The sequence below is a fragment of the Pinus tabuliformis genome, chromosome J (genome assembly GCF_031772625.1).
Source record: "Pinus tabuliformis cultivar Carrire ecotype Pingquan chromosome J, CPIR1, whole genome shotgun sequence".
In the NCBI taxonomy this organism is placed as follows: Eukaryota; Viridiplantae; Streptophyta; class Pinopsida; order Pinales; family Pinaceae; genus Pinus; species Pinus tabuliformis.
The window spans coordinates 1,552,615,423-1,552,637,854 of NC_142295.1; positions in this window are offsets into that span (position 1 = coordinate 1,552,615,423).

Genomic DNA, 22,432 nt, shown 5'->3' on the forward strand with positions numbered 1-22,432 from the left:
ACCATTCTAATATACATTATTCTTATTTCCCTCATTCTTCATCTTCCCTCTCGATTTTTGTTTTCCTTTGAGATTACAATACCTAACTATATTAATGAAAAACAATTCTATAGGGGGTCAATGCTTGATTTTTCCTACTAAATAGTAGATTTAAAGACATATGTTGTAATTGCATCATGAACAAACTTGCATTGGTAGGATGAATAAGGTAAAAGAACCCTTACTATGGGACCCTAGGTTCAACTTAGTCAAATTTGTGCTAGGATGTGGTGTGTTAGGAACGATCTCATAGATGAATCATGATTTTGAGTAAATTACTTTGTGGTTTTATCCCTAAATATTTCCCACTTTTCAATGTACACTCTTGAGATAAATACATCCTTCAATATCTATGGAAAAAACTACTTAAGGAACCATTGCTATAAAAACTCATTAAGGATCTGAGCCTCAATCATTCACTTCCTCCTCTACCACTCTTAACTATGATTAAAGAAAAGTGAGTCATTATTCTATCTAAAATTGTACAAGAATTAAATCCTAACATTATATTGAAGAGGTAGTTGTAATTCATTTAGAAATACCATGGTTAAATTTGTTAAGCACAAGCCCCTCTTCAACTCAATAGAAAACTTAGTCACAACCCTCATCACTGCATTTTGAAATAGCATCAACTTGATCAAATAATTAATAAGGTATTAAAGGAATAAAATATATGAAAAGTACGAATGTGGTTATCAAGTTCATCCCCAAACTTTCCTTCAAACTTCAAAATGTTATATGGATGTTTGGTAGGGACCAAGGGCTAGTTTTAATTATAACACACTAGATAATATGCCAATTTTGAAATATTTGTAAAATACATCGTTGTGAGAAATGGTTATCATGGTTGAGAGAAAGGGCCTCAAATCACACCTCCTAGCTAGTTAGAACCCATAAAGAAAACCCTGTGCTTTAACAAGAACCAAGCTATTATGGGTTATCTATAAGGAAGCTTGGGTGCATATTTAAACTGTTATTACCCTAGGAAAAGGAATGGAAAACTCCATTATCTAGATTCTCATATGGGGTGATATTATCTTGCATGAGATTCCAAATAAATGGAAAGGGAACCAACCCTGTTGATATCTTAGAAGAGGGGAAAAAATACTTCCCTACTAACTAAAAAAGGAAAATGAAACACTACTATTTGAACTGGTAGAGGGTGAAAACATTCCACCCATATGAGCCGCAAATCCTTGAAAAGAATTTTCTCCTATGGAAAAACCCATAAAGAAGAAATGACCACTTCCTAAAGTGGGTTTTAAGGGAGGAATATTTCTTCCCCCAAATGGGAAAAAATGAAGAGGAGTTCAATAACTACCAACATTAAAAATAGATGAGGTAAAAATAGTTTAAAATATATTATATTGTAAAATTCCCAATGGATTCCATCCCAAAGATAAAATCACTCACTTCATGGAAATCCATAGGTTGGGTTCTCCCACTCAAGTTAGATGTAGGGTTTAGCCCAAGTGGAATGATTGTGCTATACATTTGAGTGGTAGGGATAGGAGAGATGGGTGACCCTCCATCGATGATAGAAGCCAAGGTTTGAATGCCCCATGTCCTAGTAGAAATACTAGATATTCTCATGTTGGACATGTATAAAGAGGACAATGTGGAGGATCACTCTTAAGAGAAGTCCCCACAAAAGACAAAATGGACTATCCAACCATATCAAAGGATTTATGTTCAAACCTAAGGTATGAGGAATGTCTTCGACATCAAACTAGTTGAGGTTATCTTGAGAACTGAATATCAAATAACTTCAAATAGGAACACACCCTTATAATTCAAAAATAACACTGTGAAATTCAAGCTCTTATGGAACATGTGTTGCCTCTAATAGAGTGTATACTTCTATAGGATCTCATTAGATTTCCTACAATGAACTAATGTTATGTAGTCTATGCCTTTGGGGAGATAGCTGTGCACCTTTAAGTGAAAGTCCACAAATCCTTTTGGATCAACGAAGGGAATTCTTAGTGGCTTTTAATTATATATTCAAAATGAAGAAAAAATACCCTTAGGTTGACTAGGAGAAAAAAGTACAAGACTATTAAAAAGCCTTAAGAAAAAACATCCAAAACTACTTTCCATTATTCCTTCTCGTGCTTAGCACTGGATCATAAAACACCGAAGAGGAAATATATGAAATTTGGAAGGAAAACTTACGATTATGAGCACCTAAGACTTCCTAATGGCAGTGTAGGAAGAGAATACCTTGAACTCCCAAAACATCTTTGATCGATGTGAGCACCCTTGCTTTGTAGGGCACCCTCTAAGAGAACTATAATATCAATAAAATATTTTCTTTAGGTACCATAGGTATTTTCTCCTAGAGTCATGTAAGAAGAAGATAGGAAAGGAAAATAAGATGAATACTTGTAATCAATGACTGGGGGAATAATCATTGGTTAGAATTAGTTATTTTATAATGTTGTAACACCTTATAACATTAGATTAAGTCATATTATTAATTTATTAATGTCATAATTTATCATAGTACTGATGTTGGATTTTCAATGTTGGAACATGATATAATATTATGATCTACCTTATTGTTGCAATATTACATAACTTTGAATTGAACCTCTTAACATTACATTTTGATATGCTATTCAAGCCCATATCATAAGTTTTATTCTGACATAATATCTAAGTCAACCATAACATCACAATATAACCTTATATGAAATTCAACCTTTTCTCCATGTTGTAATGTACCATAATATTAAATTCATCCCTTTCATGTCTCAATATTATACAGTATCCAAATAAATCTCTTAATGTGATAATGTGACATAATTGTGAAGTTAATTTCCTGGATTATTGCTCTTAAAATATGATAAAGTCAACTATTGTTATTGAAAGTGAATCATATTGAACTATAATTAACATAAAATAATATAGTCAACCATAATCAATTATAATCACACAACCAATAATAATAATAATAATAATTATTATTATTATTATTATTATTATTATTATTATTAACAATAAATTGAGTAGCAGTAGTATTACAAATATACAACTTTAACTATCATTAAAATAATATACAAAATAATAATATACTAATATATGTGATTAATAAAAAAATGAAATATATTTTATATTGATATTTATATATTTTTAAATAGTTATATTCATTACTTATTTAAAAAAATATGGACGAATATTATTCTCGTTTGATATTATCATTATTATATATATTTTAAGAATAATAGTATTATTATCAAATAATATTCTATATAATATTTTTAAAAAGTTAGATGTTTTCTCATCTCAATGTTATTATATATATATATATATATATATAGATATAGATATGTGTATATGTATATGTATATGTATATGTATATGTATATGTATATGTATATGTATATGCATATGCATATGCATATGCATATGGAGTCGCATAAGCATGTTAAGTTTTGAAGTTTTTCATCACAATTCAGTGAAAATTATTTTGGCGAGATCTTAAATTTTGTTGTTTAAAATGGGTTCTTGACTACATCTATGGATTAAACACCGTGAAAAACCCATAGCGTACTTGCATTATGGATACTTTAAGTCTCAAACTTGTGGTTCCAAAAAATTCCTACCAAATTCTAGAAAATTAGATCGAAATATATACTAGAAAGCCCTCCAAAATGTAGAACAAAGACTATGGAAATTTGAACCCTAAAAGTGAGATGAATCATTTTTCTTCATGAAAAATGGCACTCGAGAAAAATCACATCTATCCCTATATGAAAAGTGTGTGAACTTGCAAACAACTTAAAATAATGAGAATATATGAATTCATAACATGTGAATCTTCTGGAGGACTGAGATTTTAGAGAGGATCAGATCCGGCACGATGGCAAGCAACGGTTTCGAACCCTCACCGTTCACTCGAATTCGCAAGGTATTATCGAGATGCAGATTTCGATACCTCACGCATTGGGGCCAGAACTTGCGAGTCTGCAGGTCGGATCATGTGTTGGGAGCGTGGGAAATGAAGCAGGGACAACAAAGAACGCCCTGGATTCAAACTGCGGAGTTTCTTTTCTGGCATGCAACCCTCCCCGTGCCATATGATCTCTCATGCCATTATAGTTACTCTCTCGTCGTCGATCAACAATTTCTCAGGGCGGAATCAGGCGAAAGCGATTCCCTCACACTCCCTCAAAGACTTCCGGACGAAGCCTCCATCGAAAGTCACGATTTCAGGCGGGTTAAAGAAAATGTAAACACCCAGAACGTGGACGGGTTGGGATCTACAGGTTCTCTACCTATTTCGATCGCTACAATCAAAGAAGGGGGACTGCATGATGCAGATCTTCCCCCTCTCTCAACGGATTGGCTCAAATAGTATAGATCTGGGTCGGATCTATTTGATCTGACCAATTCTCAAGAACAGCTAGAACCCAGGAAGCAGATAGGTGGCAATATGCATAGATCAAGCAGAGGGTTTGCAGACATCGACATGCAAATGGAAGAACGACCCACTAAGAAGTCAGATCTGGAAGATTGTTCACAGTCAGAGCACATGCGGTTCAGCAGCGACACTGGCTTAGGTGGATCAGGAACCCAACAGAGACCCAGGCCACAGGTAACAATAACACGTTTTCAGATTTTCATTAAAACCCCAGAGGGGAAATCTTGTTTAGTGTGGGTTCATGTAGAATGCACCATCATGCAGCTGAAACAGAAAATTCAGGAATTGACCAGATGTCCTGTTCAGATCCAACATCTCGTCAGTGGTAGGTGGTCCCTCCAAGATAATAGAACCCTGGAGAGCTATGAGATTGGTCCAGAAACAACCATTGTTTTAAACCTCAGGCTGAGAGGAGGGGCTCTGTCCCAGGGACAGCAAAGCTCCTCAGGAGGGGACAAGGGGAAAAAGACAGCACCTCAGCAACAACCCAAGGGAGGTTCCTCCTACAAAAACATTCTTCAGGGTAACAAATATACAGGGTCCTTTCCAGATCAAGGCAAATATACACCTAGGCCATACATAGTAGATCAGTTAGGGCAAACCCCAGCCCTAAACTTTGATTCTACAGGGGTTGATGATTTCGTTAAGTCCTATGAAACACAGGCCCTAATTTGTCGTTTTAACAATTTCTGGCCAAAACCAATGGATCTATTTCATTGGATTTTCACCACTTGGACCCTGGAATGTGATATACATTTATGCTCCAAGGGGTTTTTTATAGTTAGATTCGCATCCTCGAAAGTCAGAGATACAATCATCAGAGATAGGCCTTGGTTCTGGGGAACATCGGGGCTGTTCATTACCCCATGGTTCCCAGATTTCGATCCAAACAACATGACTGTATCCAAAGTGCCGGTTTGGGTCCGTCTATATAACCTTCCCCTTCACTTTTGGAGTGAACGAGTCTTGGAAGGAATTGGGAACAACATAGGGAAATATATCAAAATAGATCTGGAGAGGATTGATGAAAGGGTATACACTTTTGCACGCATTTGTGTGGAAGTAGATCTAAGAAAAGGGCTCCCAGACAACATAATGTTGATCTACAAACAACAAAATTGGTTGCAAGCACTAGACTATGAAAATACTGCCTTCAGATGCAGGCTCTGCAAGCAGACAGGACACCTGCAAAGCACATGTCCAGAAGTCAAGAAAGCAAACAGTACAAAGAAGCAGAAAGGGAAGCAGAGGAAAGGATGGCAATTCCCTCCCCCCCCCCCCTAACTCAGATGATGAAGAATCAGAAGCAGAAGAGGATGAAACCCCCGCAGAGAATGCAGAGGTATCCCAAGAAATGGAGACTCAGAAGGAAACTACATCAGATAACAAGATTTCACAGCTCCACCCAAATCAGGCAGAGAAGGCAAGCGAGGATCAAAGCATGGGAGGGATCAAACGACATCACCACTCAGATACTTCAGACTCAGACAAGGAAACAGTCTCACAGAAAGCAGAAACACAGTTAGTCATAGCTTCGATCGAGCCCACTCAAGGAGAGTGGCGCAAGGTCGAAAAGAAAAAGGGGAGAAAAACTTGAAGTGTGAGTTTTTACTCATTGTCGGAATTCAGTTTTTTACCTCTTTCTTCTTTCTCCTCTCTTTTCCTTTCTTCTTCTTCTTCATGCACGTTAGCCTTTTAATGTCGCGTGGGGTGCGAAATCACTCGAGCCCAAATGGGCAGCTTATGGAAATGCTTCAATGCATATGCTAGTGTAACTTTTCATTTTTTAAATAAAAGGTTACCGTTTTTTCCCCTGAAAAAAAAACATGTGAATCTTCTCTGTAAATCCTAAACAAAAACTTATAAACATGAAGGCTTGCAACGCAAGGTCTAGACAAATGATCATTACTATTTACAATATATGCGTCCATGAAATACATTCAAGATTAGTTCAAAACACCATTATTTTTATTCAAGCAATCAGTGATGCAACTACTTTTATTTACATATATCAACAACAATAGATTGACACTTTTATTTTACGGGTTTTCATCTGAAAAAGTTTATGAATACTTTATCTATGTTTTTCTATAATTATTTCAGTATTATAGATGTGCTTCCCACTTTTTTCTCCTTATTACTTATCGAGTTTTCAATTTCTTTTGAAACTGATCAGTATTGATTGTTGATTTGAGCTTGGTCTAGCCCGGAGGTGGCTTAGTCAGTTGTAGTTTTGTTTGAATAAGACAAACCAAGGTTTCGAACTATTACAAAGGCAGTCCTCCATGGAAGGACGTAAAGGAGGGAGCTCCACTCCCTCCTACAATCAAGTTGTGGCTAGCAAGGGAACAAAACCAATAGAAATTAACAAAGAGCCTTCAGAAGGAAGGGATAGAAGTAGTGAAGAAGAGCAGGAGGGAACTAAGTCAAGGAAGCATAAGGATATAAAGGAAAATGAGGAAGAAAACAAGGAGAAAGGCACCAAAGGCAAAGCACACATGGGACCATGCAAACCCAAAGCGGCGGTAACTCCTAGGGTCATTTTAAATGATCTGGTGCTGCAGGCGCACAGGGATCACATGCAAACATATGCAATCATTTGTAAATTCATGGGGTTATGGCCCACTGAAAAAGATTTACAAACGTGGATTAAATACCACTGGAAACCAAAAGGTAGCATTGACCTACATCTTGGGTCCAAGGGATTTTTCACTGTAGTATTTGCAAATATTGAAGATAAGGATAGAGTGTTTGAAGGAGGGCCCTACTTTTATGCTGCAGCAGGCCTCTATATGCGACCTTGGATTATGAATTTTGTTCCGGAATGTGAAACTTTTACTGTGGTCCCAGTTTGGGTAAGACTCTATTCTCTACCTCTTGATTACTGGGAAACAGAATCCCTATCCACCATAGGAAATAAGTTAGGTCGTTTTGTCAAAGTTTCTGAGGCCACTAGAATGGGAAAGTATACTACCTTCGCTAGAATATGTGTGGAGATGGATGTCTCTGGAGCTTTGCCAGACGAGGTTATTCTAGAAATTTTTGATGAAGAATGGATACAAATAGTGGACTATGAACATATTCCATTCAGATGTTGCAAATGTCATGAGCATGGACATCTATTCAGAGACCGCCCTCTCAGTAAGATAGATGGAAAAACAAAGCTCACACAATGAAGGATTTAGAAAGCTTCTTCAAGGTGGAACACAAAGGAAAAGGAGGCAAAAGAGGACAAAGAACACATAAAGTTGTAGGGCAGCAAGCTAGCCAGAACATGTTTCAAGTCCTCGAAGCAGACGAAGGTTCAATAGAAACAGATAAGGCAAAGGAAGGAAGCCCAGTGGAGGAGGAGAAAGCAGAAGATAGTGAAAAATGAAAGAAAATAACAAACAAAAAGAATTTATGATGAGTAATGCAGAACAGGAGATGGATCATGAAATGACCCAAAGTGAGATGGAAATGGAGGACCATGAACTCCAGGAAATTCTTGAAAAAGAGAACCTAGATTTAGAAGGTTTCTTGAATCAAGGAACCAAAGAAGGGTTAGACTCGTTACCTACAGAGGAGTTCAATAGGGTTCAACAGTTGTTTTTATGGAAAACCCAGACTGAAGTGGTGGACAAAATATAACACAAAGATAGACAAGGCAACGAAGGAGTGAAAACGATGAAAAGCACAACATGAATACCCAGAATCCCTGGAAAGAAAAGGGGCAAGAAAGCAGAATGATTGTTGATGGAATGTGGAAAGTTAATGATAGATTCAGGTAAGATGAAAGACCTATCCAGTTACTCCTTTACTAATCTTTAATTATGAATTTCACTTCATGGAATATCAGGGGTCTAGGTAGTAAAAGGAAGAAAAGGTTACTGAGTAATAGAATGAAACAAGCATCTCCAGATGTGATTCTCATTCAGGAAACTAAGTGTTCCATCCAGAAGATAAGAGATATCCATAGTAAATGGCTCAATAGATTTGAGTTTCTAGAAGTCAAAGCAGAGAATACAGTAGGAGGTATTCTCACTCCTTGGAATCCACAAAAAATTGACTTAATAGATGCGGAGGCATCTAGGGATTATTTATGTATAATAATTCAACCAATAGGAGACAAGGAAGCCTACCTGGTAACAAATGTTTATGGCCCTCAAAGAATGGATGACAAAAAAAGGCTTCTAAACTCTCTAGAGACTCTTAGAGATAGACATGTAGGAATACCCTGGATCTTAGGGGGTAATTTCAACATGATTAAATCACTTGCGGAATAAAAAGGGGGAACTAGAGTTCTGGGCAAAGACTCTTTGGCTTTTTAAACCATTATCGATAAGATGAAGCTGGTGGATATTGTAATGAGTAACGAAATCTTCACCTAGAACAATAAAAGAGGAGGAGAGTCTCAGGTAGCCTCCAAATTAGATAGATTCATAATCTCAGAGGATCTTATGCTCAATGACAAGGAAATGGTAGCAAGAGTGCTCCCCTTTGGAGGCTCAGATCACTGGCTGGTACAACTGGAGGTTCAGGGCATTGGTACCCCCAGGAATAGACCTTTCAGATTTGAGAATATCTGGCTTTCCCACCCAGATTTCATTAGCAATGTAACCAAGTGGTGGTCAAAAGATTTAAACATTCAGGGAACCAGAATGTTCCTTCTACAGAAAAGATTAAAACACATCAAGCTCCGGCTTAAAGATTGGAACAAGAATGAATTTGGCAATATCTTTGAAGAGAAAAAAATTATTGAAGGCAGAATGCAGGAACTTAACCAAACCCTTATCAAAGAGGGCCATGACAAAGTCAGAAGTGATCAAGCCACCAAATATCAGCAAAAATGGGAGAATTTATGCAAACAAGAGGAAATATTTTGGAGACAAAAATCTAGAGTCCAATGGCTAAAAGAAGGTGAACGTAATACTATATTTTTTCACAAATCCACCATGGAAAACAGAGCACATAATAGAATTTCTTTGATTAAGGATAAAAGAGGAAATATTCTCAATTCTCATGAAGAAATAGAAGTAGTTCTAGTTCAGCACTTTCGAAACATAGCACAGGAAACCTGTTATGAAAGAGATCACTACATCCGGGACTTCACTAAGCATATACCCGAGATGGTATCCAGAGCGGATAATGTTAACCTTTACAGGCGTATGACCAAAGAGGAGGTCAGTGGGGTTCTCAAAGAAATGCAGAATGGTAAGGCACCAAGCCCGGATGGTTTCAACGTTGACTTCTTCAAAGCTTGCTGGAATATAGTCAAATAGGACATTCTGCAGGTAGTGGAAGATTCCAAAATGAACAGAACCATTTTGAAGGCTCTAAATACCTGTTTTATAGCCCTGATCCCTAAACATGAGCTGTCTCAAACCCTTGACAGATTCATACCTACATCTTTGCGCAATGTGGTTTACAAGATAATATCAAAAGTGGTTGCAAAGAGATTCAAACCCCTCTTGCCTTCACTAGTTTCAGGGGAACAATCTGGATATGTGGAAGGAAGGAAAATTCTTAATAACATCATCCAAGCACATGAAGTGGTGCACTCTCTTACTAGCAAGAGAAAGGCTGGAATGATCATGCAATTGGACATAGCCAAAGCTTATGATAAGCTGAATTGGATCTATATCAGGAAAGTTCTTATTGCTTTCGGGTTTGACCACAATTGGGTAAGATGGATCCTGGCTTTGATTACTTCTTCCAGTTTTTCAATTCTGGTCAATGGTTCTCCTTCGGAGACTTTCACTCCTTCTAGAGGCCTTAGGCAGGGTGACCCTCTCTCTCCCTTTCTCTTCATCCTCATGATGGAAGGACTAGGTAGGTCTATCAAGCATGCAAAAGAAGTTGGTAACATCAAGGGTCTACAACTCTCTGACAATGGACAAGCCTTGACTCATCAACAATTTGTGGATGACACCATGCTGCAGGGAATACCCACAGTCAAAGAAGCTCTTGCTTATAAACAAATCCTCAGTGACTTTTCCATGGCCTCAGGTATGGAAGTTAATCTTTCCAAAACTAATATTTTTTTCTCCAATACTAACATTGCTATTCAAAGGAGCATATCTAGAATTTTGGGCTTTCAAAGAGACTCTCTCCCCTTGAAATACCTTGGGGTTCCACTAACTGCAAAACTGTTACACAAGAGTATCTGGGAGCTGATGATTAGTAAGCTACTAGACAAAACCAGGAAACTGGCAGGTTGGTCCTCACAAAGGCTGTTCTACAATCAATCTCAATATTTATGCTTTCAGCTATCCCTACTCCTAAAGGAGTCCTGCATCAAATGAGAAACATACAAAGAGACTTTCTTTGGGGGAAGGGGGAAGAAAAGAATAAATGGGACTTAGTTGCCTAGGAAAAAATTTACAAACCCAAAAACCATGGGGGTCTTGGATCGGACAATCCTAAGATTCTAAAAAAGGTTCTAGGGGCAAAAGTATGGTGGCAATGATTAAAGGAACCAGAAGCACAATGGGCCATCACTTGGAAAGAAAAATACGCAAGCTCTTGGCTAGATAATGACCACATAAGGATGGATGGTAATATAAGAGGATCTCATATTTGGAACAAAGCCTAGGATAACAGAGGCTTAATTCAAGATAACAACTTTTGGGAAATTAGAGAAGGATACTTAGCCTTATTCTGGGAGGATAGATGGCAACAAGAACCTATTCTGTTACAGGAGGATTTGGAGGACTTGAAAGTAGAGACAGACACTAAGGAGCTCACCAAGGTTAAGGATTTTTGGGATCAAACCAATAGTTCAGGGAAATAGAGAAACTGGAGGAAATTTGATCTCATAAATTACATTCCTCTAAAAACTAAGGCCGAAAGATTGATGAAAATGTTAGAGCAAAGGAAAATTCTAGTTTCAAGGGGGCATTACCAGCTGAGATGGGGAAACAACAATGAGGGGATCTTTAATCTCAAAGAAGCTAAACTCATACTCCTTGAATTTGATTTCCATGATACAGATAGGATTTGGCAAAATCTATGGAAGCATCAGGGTTGGATGAAAATTAAACTTTTTCTATGGCTAGTTTTGCACAGGAAAATCCTGACCTGGCATAATATTAGGAAGAGGGTTGTCTTAGGGACTTCTCGATGCCAACTCTGTGAGGGTCAAGAGGAGACCATGGAACACCTTCTCAACAACTGCATTTTCACTTCCAGATTATGGGATTCTTTTGCCTCTATCTTCCAACAATCTGACAGAGATATTGGAAGTCTTTTCAACACCCTCACCAAATGGAGAAGGATATTTTTGGATAATGAGGTTTTGGGTTCAATGTGGGCACTTACACCAAGCTTCATTATTTGGAATGTTTGGAAAGAAAGGAACAATAGAATCTTCAAGAATGTTAAGAAATCTTCCCAGTGTATCTATGATCTGATCCTAAGACAGATTAAGGAAACGATTGGCACTAAAGTTTGAAATCTCCCTTCGAATCCCCCTTATTCTACATATTGTAGGATTCTCTGTAATCTATAGCTGTAGGGACTCATTCCTTAGGACTTAGTCAGGAAAGTTTCAATTATGGATCCTGAGCTAGACTTCTAGTATCCTCCCCCTAAAGGATTTCTAAAATTCAACATTGATGGGGCTTCTAAAGGTAATCCGGGCATGGCAGGCCATGGATGGGTATTAAGGGATGATAGTGGAGGTGTTATATTTATCTTCCATGGCCACTTAGGAAAGGCCACCAACAACATGGTGGAGTTAATGGCCTTGGAACAATGTCTTGAGTTCCTGGTTCAAGAAAATCGCCAAAATACGATCATTGAGGATGACTCCGAGTTGATCATTAACTTAGTAAATAGAATAAGTTGGGGAACAAAATTGGAAAAAGCCTCTAAAAACTAGAGTCTAATTCAAGTCTTCCAACAGATCCACATTCATCTACAAAGCCTGAGAACAGTTAGTTTTGCACATGTGTAAAGAAATGCCAGTAAACTTGCATATTTGCTAGCCAATCAAGGAGCGATCTGCACAGATAATAGGGTGGCGATGAACTGGCAGGAAATCCCTCGAAACAGATTAAAAATGGAGTGTCAAAACCAAGCAGATGAGGACAAGATAGTGTCCCTTAAAAGAACCATGGAGGTGGGTATAGTTAACTAGCAGTTGTTTTTTCAGAGGTTTGCTCACAATGGGGTCTTTTGAAAGCGGTTTGGAGAGGTCAACTGGTGAATCCCAGATTAATTGGTTCACTGAAGTCTCCAGTTGTATTAGTGAGGATGAAAGGGTTTCAGGGATTACAGGAAGGATGGCGGTGAATGCTTTACGCATCGGGTCAAGGAGGGTTGACGATGTGAATAGTTAGGAGCAAAGGACATTCGGAGGCCACGAAACCAAAGATCTTTCAGTTTTTCTCTTTTTATAGCGGCCTGAGTGGTTTTCAGGTGATCATAGCCCTCACAAGTAGGAAGCAGTACTTCCCTTTCAGGAGAAATCCCACTCAATGTGCTCCACGTGGCGGTGGGGACGGGAGGAATACCGCCCTCATCGCATGCTAATGTCCATGAATGTAGGTGGGTGCAATATCAATCTCCACCATCAGATCTCACAAAGCAATCAACGAATCAGATCACCCGTGCAGGTTTGCGAACCCTTGTGTTATAGACATTTTTGGGCACTGCAACCCCAATCATACATGTCCATAAACCAAGGGCTCCTAAGTCCCTAAAAGTGTTGCTTCACACCCTAAACGAACAAGGTCAGCTGATTACATCATCTCCTAGAAGTTCTCCACAGAAAAATACCCAGAAATGGTCAAAACTGGACCATACTGATTGATCAGTGCTAAGGGTGAGATGCATCGCACCTATTACACACGAGGGGTGTGATGCATACTGAAAATTCCTTCTATAGGGTGTGATGGACGAGAGTATACAAATGGCGGAGGCAGTTTGCTAAGTGTATGATCTTGGAATCTTCCAGAAACTTCCCCAGGACACTTGTCTCTCTGAATTCACCCAGGGATGAGTAAGAGATCATCAATCTTCAAGTGGAATCAAGAACTATCAGAGAGAAGACACTAATCAAAATCCCGAAAGCTGACTCACCCCCCTACAATCATCTATATATGGATCCCTCATCCTAGAGATCTGGAGGCTGGATTTTTGTATCTTGTAAGGAAGTGTTTTTGGATTCTTCGTTGAACATCATAGTGTTGGGTGATCTAAGCTTTTCATGAGGTGAAAGAAGGGATTTCATGCTGGAGGATGATGTTGGGTCAGAACAATTGGTTGTAATCCTCTTTGCTATTCTTGATATTAATAAATCTATTCAAGTTTTCCTCCACATTCTTGTAAGTTTGATGATATATGAATTTTTGTGGCCAATATATATCTTGTCCTATATTGTTTATGATTGTAGATCTTTGTTCTTCGATAGTATTATGCTGCTTTGATTCCACAGGTGCTCTTTGAAGCTAGGTAGATGAAGGAGAAGCGGCAAGGATCTGTCAGAAGGGAGAGGAACCGAGCAAGGAACCAAGCACAAGATTGAGGTTGTTTTCCTTCATTCCCCTCTTATCTACTTCTCATAAAGGAAAACGAAAGTGGTTTTAGTTTGTTTGTTTCTAATATAGCTACCAGTCTTAGTGGGAGTAGCAGATCCGAGTGGACACTAGATTTCCTCATAAAAAAATGGCGACTCCACTGGGGATCTGAATAGATTGTTTGTTTGTTTATATTTGTTTGTTTTATAAACTTACATACGAAGCTTGAAGTCAAGCCAGCTAGCCTTCGAACTGCATTTTCTATGCAAGTGCAAAGTAGATCAATGTTGCTTCAGTCTATCTTCGGGTTTTATTTATAAGTTGACAATCAATTTCAAAACCTTCTAATTGCCCTAGTGGTGGCTCTAGTAACCTCATTAGATCAACCCCTGTGATTTATATTTACTATACATCACTTGCTCGGCCTAAATCCCTGAACTGAGCTACAAACTATTACCCGGAACCCAGTTGAAGTCTTGTCCTTGGACCATCGCACCTTCTACTCTTGGGAATCTGGATGCATCACACCTCCTGTGTGCAGTAGGTGCGCTGCATCGCACTTTCCATGTGTTACAGGTGCACTGATCAGACAAGACCTCTTATACTCTTAGTTTTGGTTTTTGCGTTCACTCTCTTCAACTCTATTCAGAAGTTTTGTTGTCCGTGATCAATATACCACTGTGGAAACCCCCTTCTTTTCCATCATTATGCCTCTATTGTGCAAAGAACTGTGAATTTTTTTATGTATTGTGTGCCATTTTCAGTTCTCTTTTATAAAGAAGTAGCATAATCAAACTATCGTCTTTTGATTTGAAAGTGTGGCAAGTGTCGTTTTCAGTCAAAGAAAACAATTCTATTGTTATCGATGGTCGATTATATGGTTACTCTTGTATTTGATTTGAATTAGTAGTTTTTCAAGTGTCGAAAGCAGTTTTTAATTCAAAATAGCAAAGTGTCGTCATTATCTTACTTTCGTTTTTGAAGAGAAATTTGTTAGTACTGTCGCTTTGAAAAGATAATTCAGATTTGTACTTAGCATTCTTCTTGTCATTCAAACATTAAGAAAGCTGAAAACAAATACATGCATGTGCATTTGCATTTAGACTGCTTATTGGTTTGATTTAGGACAGTGCATCTAATGTGTGCTCTCTGCTCTATGTTGAAAGAATATCATCTCTCGTTTTTTAGTAGCTATGATTTTCATTGCAAAAAGAAGATTAAACGATTGTTTATCATCTTAGATTTCATTTTAGGAATTATATCTACATCACGCGGTGAACCTAAAAGGCAGTTTCTTAAGAAATATCAACTGTAAAATAAATTCAATGAACATAAAAATGCTTTGGAACCTAATGCACAACATTTAGAAGTCTAGGCTAGAGACATATTACGGCGTCTTAAAGCCTGGTAACTGTTGCTTTCACTGTTGGTTGGGTGATTCCTCCTCTTTGAGACGAAAAGTTCCAGTATGGACTTGTGCTTCCACGTACCATCGAGTATATATTGGGAGACCACAATAGGCTATATCCTTTATCCATAGGAAGTTGTGTCTGCCGCCCTATCGATCGCAATGCACTGAACACAATATTCGGGAAGATTGTCTGTTGTATCATAAAAATTATTCTGCAGTTTTGCGATTGGTTGGGTAATCCCTCTATCTGGATTTCCAGAGTAGTCTCTTTCATTCCTTTTCAGACTCCTTAAAGGAAAAGGTCCATCCGAGCACTTGTCACTTCAGGCTCATTAAAAATCAAAGGCAACAAGAGTCATCTTTTGTTTCTTCTCAACTCTTAAAAATTGAAAAAACAAGTTGTGTCAAAGCGTCTAAAATTCATTTAATTCGAAAACATTTTTCCCCTTTATTTTTAGTTGATCGAGTAATCCGGAATCGTGGAGGAAAGTTAATTAAAAGCCCATCATTTGCGGAGACTTACGAGTCAACCGTCTTTGTCCCCAGAATCAAAACTATTCCGAACAAAGCGAACTTGTTTAACCAACTCAAAGTCCCCTGGTCAGGTTGGAACAAGTGTTCCGACACCCTCGGAGACTCCGGTTACTCCAAACATTTCTGGTATCCCTACCTTTACAGAAGAAGTTCTGCAGCCACTAGAGGACAGTAGAATTGATCCTAGTGTGAGGCTGAACACTTCTATACCTGAACCGGCTCCATCTATAGCTGATTCAGAAGGTGTTGTTCCCCAAAAATCAGTTGTTGCAGAATCTATACCTTCTTCGGCATCGGAAATATTTTATGGACCTGACGATCTAAATCTTCCACCTGTTTTGATTACTATAGAAGAGATTGTGGAGGATTCACCATCTAGTACTTCATCGCAATTTGCAGTTGGGATCACTCTATATCCTTCTTCATCAAAAATTAGTCTACCATTATCGGAAGTTCCTGTAGAATGGCTAGGAAACCTTTTGGATAGACTAGATATGTCTGAACAACCATCGACATCTAGGACTATGTCATCTGGCATAGCAGCGGCAGAACTTCCTACTGCCACTCTGACAATGTTCACCGATATACCGTCTACGCAACTAGCTCTCAATTGCTGGATGGAATCCATCCAGAGGCTATTTCAACAATATGGTCTGTTCCCGTTTGTTCGTCTGGAAAAATATCTGGAATCTCTTATGTTGAGTCTCAACAAATTGATCCTTCGCAGGGTCAATTTGGGCAGTCCGATCTTCAAAGGCAAATCATTCCATTAAGCACCAGCCTACCGCCGTATGGGGGGGAAATATGTCCTTTCATTGTCTCCTCTAGGAGGTAAAACATACAAGGGTTCGCAACAGAATTTAGGTTATGCTGGAATTACATCCAGTGGTTGGATACCAATACTACCTCAACAACCAAGAGTTGTATACTCAATGCAACAAAGTACGCCTATGTCAAATATCCCCACTACACTATCTATTGTGACGGTGTCACAAGTAAAAGCATTACCTGTTGTATGCCAACCTCAAGTCTCTCAGGTCGCAATCAAACAACCCCTTGTCCCTGTGACGCCACCACAATCATCGGTTAGTGGCTTCTTAACCAGAGTGACCCAGGCTCAAACGAGTACCATTACCCCTCATCTCGGTTAAATAGCCAGTATTGGACAATAGCACATGGTCTCACAACCATGGCTGGTGCGATATCAACAACAACAATTCCAACAAGTTTACCAAGGATCTGAGCACCAAGTCTTTGCAAATAATGGGCAGCCATATATTCAAAATGGACAACATCAACCATTTCATAATGGTTATGCCCATAAACCTTATAAACGTTATCAGCATGAAATACACTATGCTGGTATGCAAAGACCCACTGCTCAGGCAATCCCATCTTATCCTGGGTATGCTTTGCTTTGCCTAACCTGAATCAACAGTTGCCCTTCGTGGAAACTTTAGAGTTACCAGATCTAAATCGGTTAACAAATGATCCAATCACTTATGCCCCTTGGCAGCCAGCGATTCCTCACAAACTTCCGTCAGATATTCCTAAATTTAATTGAAATCTAGGTGAAGTCCCGTCGAATCATGTGATGACCTTTCACCTGTGTTGTTCATCTAAGACTCTAAATGATGATTCGATTAGGCTTCGCCTTTTTCAGCGAATGTTAACTGTTCCAACAGAAAAATGGTATATCGAATTGCCTAGATATTCATTTGATAACTTCAGTACCCTAGCCACAACCTTTTTAACCCATTTTCAGTTTCCCATAAGGTACGAAACGGGAACAAAGCTTCTTACCAATTTCAAACAAACAACGGCCACTCACATATCCGATCATATTCATGAGCAGCGATGTCATCGTAGAATGGTAAAAACATATGTTCCTGATCATCTTTTGCTTGTTACCTTCTATTACAGAAGATGTGGCAAAGGGAGGATTCATCATTGAAGAGCAAGTAATTGCTCGTGTGCAATATTTAGACTTAATCTATACTCAGTCTGGCATGCTCTATGATAAAACCCCTGATGCTCCTAGACCGGAATTTTCCGTTCCTCCCTCTCCTAAATCAAACAAAGACTCTCATGCTGCGGACAGCGTGATAAGAACGACCAGCATGAAAACCGTAAAGGCTAAGTCGAAGAAAGCCCGTACAGTTTCAGGTCAAAATTCAAATGAAGAACTTCTCACCTCAGAAATAAATTCCGTATCGACTGACAAAGGCAAAGAAACCAATCAACCAGGAGGCAAGAAGAAAAATAAAGGGAAGAAGAAGAAACAAGAGGAGTCATCCCCTGAAAAACCTTTTGCAAACCCTTCTAGAGATAGGAAACCAAATCTTCCATGCCTTATATGTGATGAGGATCATTGGACAAGAGAGTGTCTGTATAAAGCTGAGCTTAGAAAATTCTTCAAGAATTAAAAACCTCAGCAGTATTGATTGATCTGTTTCCGAATCCAGGAACAAATCTGGTTGCTAGTGACAATGCTTCCCTGTCCCAAGTGCTAATGTTGTCAGTTTCGAAGCAGCAAAATGATGCTTTGATATCAACAAGGAATAAAGATTACGAGAATCCACAGCTGTCGGACAACAAGGCCAATGATCAACACAGTAGTTCGACAACAAATTCGACTGAAGTTGTGCCACCCATCATTCCTGGACTAACGATAAAGCCACCAAAGGAAGTAGTACACAAATCGACATTTAATCCTCGTGTCGGAGCAACACAACATTATAATATAGTGGAGGATCTGACCCAATCACCATCCGCTATGTCGACACTTGAGGTACTACAAAATTTCCCCTCTCAAAATCAGGTTTTATTATCAGCAATAGGTGGGATTGACCCAACGGATTCCAATCTTGTGTCCTTTAATCACAAAGGATATGACCCTTAGTTACAATCTCAACTAGCTTTCCTTATTCAAGTGAAAGCCCTCAAGAAAACTGTTCATCGAACAATTATTGATGAGGGGGCATCTACATGTATTATGTCGATGAGTTGCTGCAAAACTTTAGGATCTCCACCCTTGTCACGATCTTCGATGACATTAAAATACTTTGATGGACGAACATACACCCCATATGGGATTTTAAGTAACTTGCAAGTCGAATTGGGGGGCAAAACAGTAGAAATTGATGTTGAAGTTATCGATGGAAACCTCGATTACAACATCCTACTAGGAAGGCCCTAGATATATGCTATGGCTGTCGTTGTGTCGACCTACTTTAGGAAGATTTCATTTCCCTTCCAAGGAGTAGTTACAATCATCGACCAACAAACATTTCTCCCCAACAATTCACAAGTTATAGGAAGCATTCCAATGATCCACGGAAGCCCTCAATCACTTCAAAATGTCGGAGTAGGCCTACTAAAAGACCCTACATTAATGGGGACTTTTGATTTACCGCCTCCAAACAATCTGGCGGAAGTGGCCACAGTGGGAACCTACAATATGATGACTTCTAGATTCAGAAGATTCCTGAACATTTTGATAGCATGGATCATCGCCATTATAGAAATATTGTAGCAATCAATTTTGTTGGCATGGGGGGCAAACCAAAATCAACTCTCATCGATTGTTTGGATAGATAGGTCTAAATAATATGGTATCTCTTCAGATCCTTGGTCGCATATACATTCTACAGACGAAGGAATCATTCAGTCAATGATGATAGAAGAGGCACCATGGGAAGATTATCACCATCGTTCCCATCTTCTAGATTACCACGAAGATTATTCCAGCAACCTTAATCATCCTTCAGTTTTTGATTTTCTATCAAATATTGTAAATACGGTGGATTCTAAGGACAGTTCCTATCTTGTGTCAACCTCATTAAAAAATGAAACAACTCCCTTTCCAAATCGAGACTTTGATTACGATCTCGTAAAATCCAAGTCAAGTATTTCAAAGATCTCGAAGGTAAACCTTCATTCCAACCACTATGTTGAATGCAATGAAGCTTGGGGGCCATGCACCTCGATTTGCGTTATTATGCTAGGGGCATGCAAACTTATCACAAGCAGTGTTACAGCAGGGTTCAATCTCATTAAAAAATAAACCTGCCACGAGCAGTGTTACCGCAAGGTTCAGGCTCGTTAAAAAATAAACCCACCACGAGCAGTTTTTATGCGAAGTTCAAGTTTGTTAAAAATTAAACCTAAGCGATGAGCAAATGTTTCCCCAGAGTTTAATCTCATTAAAAAATGAACCATTCTCCGGTAAATAACCATTGTGAATGCATTATCATCAGCTTTTGAGCCTTGGTCGTGTTCTCATCATCACCTCCACTCTGTTTTAGCCGATCATTCGCCTCCATTTGATTGTTTACCCTTTTGAGGAACATCTGTGACGAGTGATCTTGTTAGCCATCCTTGTGAAACTGCCGTGATTGGAAAATTCCAAACCTTGCTTGGAATTAACTGCTACCTAAAAATATCACTCGTTCCTCAAGAAGCAAGTCTCCTTTAAGCTCTTTTCATTTGACTCATAAAATATGAAAAGATTGCCGAGCAATTGGCCTCTCCAGCTTGTTAAAGCCAACGGAAGTGCTATCCCTCCTCTAGATTTTAATCTTTTTGGACCCGAGGGATTATTACACAAAAAGATCGAGTGTTTGTCTTGTTCGGCTCGTTAAAACTATTGAAAATTCATCCCTTTCATATTATTTTATACTTTTTCGGACTTAAGGGATTATATGATGAAAAAGGATTATTAGAGTTTCATTTACATATCTTTCAGACTCTCTAAAATTTAAAAGGACCGAGTTATCTTTGTCGTTAAAATCATGAAAACCAAATAGCGACAAACTTGTCCATTCAAACAAGAATGAGTTTCACTGTCGCTAGGCTCGTTAAAACATAGTGACAGGTTTTCCCGAAGGGAAAATTATAGAACAAGCATATGTTATCCTCCTCAAGCTTGAAAAAAAAAAATAAAGAGGTACTAGTCAGTAATGACTGGGGAAAAATTGGGAAGAAAACTTGAAGAAACTTTATTGGTAGCAAGTCGCTCCTGAACATGACACTTTCACTCCGCATCCAAGTCGGGTTGGGTTGTTCCATTCACCGGTCATATCACCATTGGTCCACTGTACCATCCATATTTGGGGTTAATGCTACCAATCCATGTAATTTTCACTGGTATGTTCAAGAGAAGTCGCTCAGAGAATTCACCTGTGTCTCATCTGCTGCAATACATTCATGTTCCATTCCTTCATGACCGCCACCTTGAACCCTGTATCATCAAATCGTTTTCACCTCCAAAATCATTTACTCCGTTCTGTGTCATAGGTGTGGGATTCATTAAGGCCCTGCTACGACGGGTCACTTCTTGTCGACAACAGCTCATTATCCAAGAAGTCGACTTATGAACAACCCTTTCAGTACTTTGAAGCTTGCATGCCTCAATGGCAAGTTTCTCACTTCCGGTGGCAGGTTTACATCAATGGCCTTCGACCGAAATATTTTGTGTGGTGTTCGATGCCAAGTCCCTTTTCACACCATGTGAATTGTACTGTAGTACCTTGGGGGTCATCATCATTATTGGTGATTCCTCTCGCACCTGTTAACAGCTTACATCATTGGCTGGTAATCAGGTGATGTCTTTCCATGTTCAACTCCAGAACATCTTTCACATGGATCGAATTGTACTTCGAGTGAAGATTGGACGAGTTTGAAGACCCCAGATCCAGTTTCATCCATTTGGGCTGCGATATATTCAGGAAAATAAAAACATCAAATGTACATTGTCGTTGCATAGATGATCATCCGAACCAAAGGATGGTGACTTTATCAGAATCATTAGTCTGCCACACAGATGGTTTTCTGTCTTATGTACATGAAAATGAGTTTATAAAGTTGAGCATGGGAATGCCCGCCTCAGCTAGATCATGAAAAATATATTATGAAGATAATGTATTGTATCTTATTACAGGTCGCCTTCCAACTCGAAAAAACTTTGGATCCTCATGATAAAGCATTTCACCTGACATCAAAAGATTAACGACCTCATGCTTTAGGGGGCAACTGTTATAGAAATTTTTGGGCACTGCAACCCCAATCATACATGTCCATAAACCAAGGGCTCCTAAGTCCCTAAAAGTGTTGCTTCACACCCTAAAGGAACAAGGTCAGCTGATTACATCATCTCCCAAAAGTTCTCAACAGAAAACTACTCAAAAATGGTAAAAATTGGACCATACTAATTGCTCAGTGCTAAGGGTGAGATGCATCGCACCTATTACACATGGGGGGTGCGATGCATACTGAAAATTTCTTCTATAGGGTGAGATGGACGAGAGTAGACAAATGGTGGAGGCAGTTTGCTAAGTGGATGATCTTGGAATCTTCTAGAAACTTCCCCAGGACACTTGTCTCTCTGAATTCGCCCAGGGATGAGTAAGAGATCATCAATCTCCAAGTGGAATCAAGAACTATCAAAGAGAAGGCACTAATTAAAATCCCAGAAGCTGACTCACCCCCTACAATCATCTATATATGGATCCCTCATCCTAG